Here is a 6,000-nt window from a genome sequence, read left to right as displayed (position 1 = left end):
AGTGATCTCTCAACCCTTCTGAGAATCACGTGTAGAAAGCACATGAAGATGGGAAGCAGGCAGACACAAGTTCAAGCCCCAGATCTACTTCATACTGACAGGAAAATTGGTGAAGTCATTTAAACTATCTAAGCCTCTGTTTCTTCATCTTAAATTGGGAAGAATATGGCTGTTTGTTTTAAGTCATAGGGGGTGTCTTAGTTTCCTAGTGCTGCTGTGATAGAAATACCACAAGTAGGTGTCTTTAAAGAACAGAAATTTATCTTCTCACAGTTTTGGAGGCTAAAAGTCCCAATCAGAATCTCAGTTGTATTGATTCCTTCTTGTGGGTAGTCCTGGGCATTCCTTGGCTTAGGCGATCCCACAAGGCATCTGTCTTCCCCTGTGCATGAGTGCCTTTGTGTCTCTAAAGCCGGTTGTCATCAAGTCGATTCTGATTCATGGCAACCCCTTGTGTGTCAGGGTAGAACTGCGCTCGATAGGATTTTTAATGCCTGATTTTTCAAGAGTCGTTCACTGAGCCTTTCTTTCAAGGCACCTATGGGTGGACTCCAACCTCCAACCTTTCTGTTAGTAGCTGAGCACATTAACTGTTTGCACTCCTCCACCCCTGCCCCCCAGGGATTCCTGCGTCTATGTTGCTTTTTAGATAACTGAGAAGTGATCAAGTTAGGATCCTTCGTATGCTGGTACGACCTCAACTGACTGATTGATTACATTATATTAAATTGCACTATGGAAGGTCATTACATTACATTACATTAAAACATTAACACCCACTGCTGTCAAGTTGATTCTGACTCCTAGCAACCCTAAAGGATAGAGCAGAACTGCACCATAGGGTTTCCTGGGCTGTAAACCTTTTTGGAAGCAGACTGCCACATCTTTCTCTTGTGGAGCAAGTGGCTGGTAGGTTTGAATCGCCAACCTTTTGGTTAGCAGTCGAGTGCCTAACCACTGCACTACCAGGGCTCCTCACATTACCTTAGAGGTAGGGTAATTACATTATATTTGATTACAACCACAGGCGTAGGGGTTAGGATTCCAACACATATTCAATCCGTAACATGGAGGTTGTAGGAGACACTCCTTCATACAGTCAACAAATACTAAGCATCTATGTGCATAGACGTGGTTTGCAGCCTAGTGTAATAATAACACAAATAAACAAGCAAACCAACAATAATGTAACTACATATTATGGTAAATACTACACAGGAAAAGAGCAGGATGTTATGAGAAAGAACTAACCTGGGTAGGTGGAGAAGCAAGATGAGAGGGGCAGGACACAGACCCACAAAGGTACCTTCCTCGTGCCACTGTAACTAAGGACCACAAGCTGGTGGCTTAAAACAGGAGAAAGCTATTCTCACAGTTCTGGAAGCTCGAGGTCTGAAATCAAGGTGGTCACTCGGTTTCCTGGAATGAATTTCTCCTTAGAAATAGTCTTCTGGGACTTAAAAGTAAACACAAACAAACAACCACATCATTTCCCAGAAAGACGACAGGGACAATCACCTGGGAAAACATTAAGAAAATATGATGGACAATATGGTTGTATTCAGCAACTTGATTTGGTTTCTCAGATATGGCTGAAAAGTGTAGTTCAGATGGGGCACGGAAAATCAATTCCATTGCCAGAGGCTTACCACAAAAAAGCGTCATTAAAAGGCACATGCTGTCACTGAGAAGGGAAAACGCATCCCACTGAAATTCATTTTTGACTATCTCAGAAAATACCCGCTTGTCTGGAGGAAATTTTTTCTCAAACAGAAAATCAATGTGCCTTTGCAAGAACTCATTGTCTTTCCTTCTAACGGCATATAATCATTCTGCCTTTATTTTGCCAAGTTTCTCTTCTGCAGGTTTCCAGGTTGCCAATTTTCAAATGTCTATTCCGATAGCACTGGGTTGGTATTCTTCCTTCCTCTCACAAAAGTAGAAATAAATTTACTCCTGGTGGAAAGTTCTAACACAAGAGATTACATATGCAATAATTTACATTTCTATTGATAGACTAGAAATTCATATTAAAAACCACTTGCCGTCAGGTTGACTCCAACTCGTGATGAACCCATGCATGTCAGAATAGAACTGTGCTCCATGGGGGTTTGAAAAGCTGATTTTTTGGAAGTAGATTTTCAGGGCTTTCTTTTGAGGTGCCTCTGGGTAGACTTGAACCTCCCAACCTTTGGGTTAGCAGTCAAGCACTTAATTGTTTGCATCACTCAGGGACTCCATAGAAATTCATATTAGGAGATACTTTAAAAGAAAAAACTCCTGTCACTCAACCTGTAGGGCTCAACAGGCTTTATTTCTATGTTGGATGTAACTAGATTTCTTGGTCATCTTTTCTAAAGAAAAAGGTTTTTTTCATAATAACAGTAATGTGATATATCAAATGACAAATCAGCCAATATTTTGTGAAATCAAGACTCTTGTTTCCTTTTGACCTGAAAAATTCTGTTTTTGTCACTCACCGGGTTGATAGGGACTTTCTCCAAATAGAAGCAGCCCTGGTGGTGCAGTGATTAAAGTGCTTGACTACTAAACAAAAGGCCAGTGGTTCGAAACCACTAGCCACTCTTTGGGAGAAAGATGTGGCAGTCTGATTCTGTAGAGATTTACACCCTGGGAAACCCCATGGGGTCACTATGAGTCAGAATCGACTAGATGGCAGGTGGGTTTCTTTCTCCAAACAGGAATGGCAATTCTATGCGTAGTTTTTGTTATTACTGGGAGAAGGAAAAGAGGAAATGCAAAAAAAGAAACTTCACTTTGTAAAACAAAATATGGTACTCCTGGTGGCATATTTTGAGAAGCTGTTTTTATGTCCCCCACACCTAATGCCATGAAGAGCGAGGAACAGTAGCCCTGAGAAGAAGATGTTGTTGTTGTGTGCCGTCAAGTCGATTTCAACTCATAGCAACCATATAGGACAGAGTAGAACTGCCCCATAGGGTTCCCAAGGAGTGGCTGGTGGATCGAACTGCCAACCTTTTGCTTAGCAGCCTGAGCACTTAACCACTTCCCCATCAGGGCTCAGAGCAGAAGATAGGAATGCAGTATTGAAAGGAATCCCTTGAACTGAGCAGCTGAAGGGGGTCTGCTGGCCAGCAGGGCTCCCCCCTTTTCAGGACCTCAGAAACCCTGCCTGGACAGAGGAAGGTGGTAACATCAATGTGAAGATCTCCAGGATAGGTCTGAGATTTCAACTAATATGTTTAAATCTTCCGTGAAGATGAGGACTTTGTCCTATTCACCACTGAATTCTTAGTGCCTACAAAAGCATATGGCACAGAAAAAAAAACAAACACGGTACCATGGCATCCATTCCGATTCATGGCGACTCCACGTGTTACAGAGTAGAACTGTGCTCTACAGGGGTTTCTTGGCTGTAATCTTACAGAAGCAGATCGACAGGTCTTTCTTCCATGGTGCCACTGGTGGATTCAAACCACCAATCTTTCAGTTATTAGCCAAGAGCAAACCTTTTGTACCACCCGGGGACCTTACCTGGCACAGAGTAGACACTAAATATTTGGCAAAGGGAGGAAGGAAGAGGAGGGAGGGAGTGAAGGAAAGAAGGAAAGAGAGAGGAAAAAAGGAAGGAGAGAGGAAAGTAGGAAGGAGGGAAGATTCTATCAGTAGACTGGTATTTCCTGGGTTGACCAGCATAATGACACTATTGCTTGAGTAACATTTGCTGATACAACGTATATAAAGGAAAGCAAAGGGGTTAGGGTATCTATCACTGCTGTCCATGTGTTTCTGTTTAGGGCTAAGGGCTGGGAGGACTGAAACCTTTGAGACGGTCTAAAGCGAAAGCCATGCTGAGTGGACATCAGGCATAGGTGTCCTCTGTTCTTTTTGTTCAGTGAGAATAATGCTGTGGCTCAGAGCAGAGTGCCCATTGACAGACAATCACACAGGCCCTGCTTTGAAGATCTGACAGTCAAATAAGAGCTATAAGGTTGTACATGAGTAACTGCGATACAGGTACAAAGGGACAAGAGTCCTAGGAGAAGCTTCCGTAAAAGGGCTGTGGACTGTGGTTGGTTAAGTGGTGGCACAAGGAAGGGAAGTTCCCTGAAAATGAGGCTTTTGAACCAGACCTTGGAATACCACAGTTTATACAGGTTAGATACTGTATCTTGGCCCTTCCTGAAGCAGACAGATTGGCAGGTGGACTGACCTGATTCCTCTCCCACCTAGTTGAACAATTGGAGTCATAGGTTATGTAGAAAGTAAAGGAAATGATCTCAAAACTCTTCTCTGCTAAACTTGCTCCATGCCCCCAGCACAGCCAGAAACAGCCATCAAATTATTGAATCTGAGCACAGCCTCCTTCCACATTTTACCTCTTCAGAATAAATAAACTCCACACCTCACCATCCCTCTTGGTCTTGGTTTGATAGCAGATATCAAAGGTTGGGGTAAGGAAAGGCAAAGGTTGTTCAGTGGTAGAATGCCCACCCTCCATGTGGGAGACAGAGGTTGGATTCCCAGCTAATGCACAGCCAACACTCCTCTGTCAGTGGAGGCTTGAGTGTTGTTCCAATGCTGAACAGTGTTCAGCAGAATTTCCATGCTGATAACTAGGAAGAAATGACTGACGGTCTACTTCAAAAAGTCAACCAATGAAAACTCAATGGATCACAACAATTTGATTGACAACCAATCAAGGGAATGGTGGCCAGGATTGGACAGCCCTTCGTTCCATTGGCCACCATCAAAGAACTGTTGGAAGTCTATGATACCTTCATGACCCCTTGCATTTCAGACTATCCTAGTTTACAGATATGTTGAATTTGTATCTTACTAGGATCCTGAGATTTTAAACCTCAAGTACACTATGTAGGAAAGCAACACATGGGAGAGAAGAAAGTGAGTTTTGCTCCTGAGAGTGATAATGTGATGAGTTGCTACTTAATGAGTCTGTGGCATTTTTTAGAGTCTTAAAAAGGACTATTTAATTGCACAATACTGAGTTCTTAAGTTTATAGTGCCTGAGAAAAGGTGGCCTCTGTGAAGTGGTGGGGTACATGTGATACTGAGATGAGAACAATAGCTCAAGATGTGAGGAGGAAATTGGTGCATTTGATTCTGAAATAAATCACAGCAGCCAGGAGCTCTGCTATGCCTGAGAGAATGATCTGTCAAGAAGTAAGGTGCATTTGAGAGAATGGTGGGTGGATTCTTTTTACTTTCGTGAAAACATCATGACAATAAGAATGTCCTGAAAGCAAAATCACTAGAAATGGTTCATTCTAACACTCTTCTTTTTTCTTCTTTTTATCTTCGTTGCTGTATTCTCAATTCTTTGATGACCTGCCTCAGGTAAATTAAATATAGTGTGAATTTAAGGGAATGTTTTGTGCTTCAAACCAGGACAATTTTGAACACACCCACACATACCGGGGGACATCTGGTCAAGTCTGAAGGCATTTTTGGTTGTCACAACTGAAAGTTAATAGCATCTAGTAAATATCAGTCAACATGCTGCTGTTGTCCTATAATGCACAGGATCATCCACTCAACTTTAACCTAAAATGTCAGTGGTGCTAAGACTGAGAAAGCCTGGTTTAAGATAAATTCTGGCTTTTTGTTTTTTAACTTGTTCAGGTGAGTTATATTTGTAAAGAATCTCAAGACCAAACCAGAAAAATTTATGGAAAAGACATTCATTCCCCTAAATCAGAAGTCACATGCAGCACCATTGTTGCTTCTTGTCTCATGCAATTTTCTGAGAAACATGTGAGCAAAATCATGATAACACATCATACGGTTTTCTATCATTCCCCCTGCAAAGCCAAAAAAAAAAACGAAAAACACATCAAAAGGATAATCTATGGCATCTATGCAAAACCAACAGCCAACGTCATTCTCAGTGGAGTGAGCTGAAAGCATTCCCCCGGAGAATAGAAACAAGACAAGTATGCCTTGTATCATCACTCCTATTTAACATTGAGCTGGAAGTCCTAGCTACAGCAATAAATC

Source organism: Elephas maximus, chromosome 4 (assembly GCF_024166365.1).
Source record: "Elephas maximus indicus isolate mEleMax1 chromosome 4, mEleMax1 primary haplotype, whole genome shotgun sequence".
Taxonomy (NCBI): domain Eukaryota; kingdom Metazoa; phylum Chordata; class Mammalia; order Proboscidea; family Elephantidae; genus Elephas; species Elephas maximus.
The sequence above is the reverse complement of the archived record's forward strand: the minus strand, read 5'-3'. Positions refer to the sequence as shown.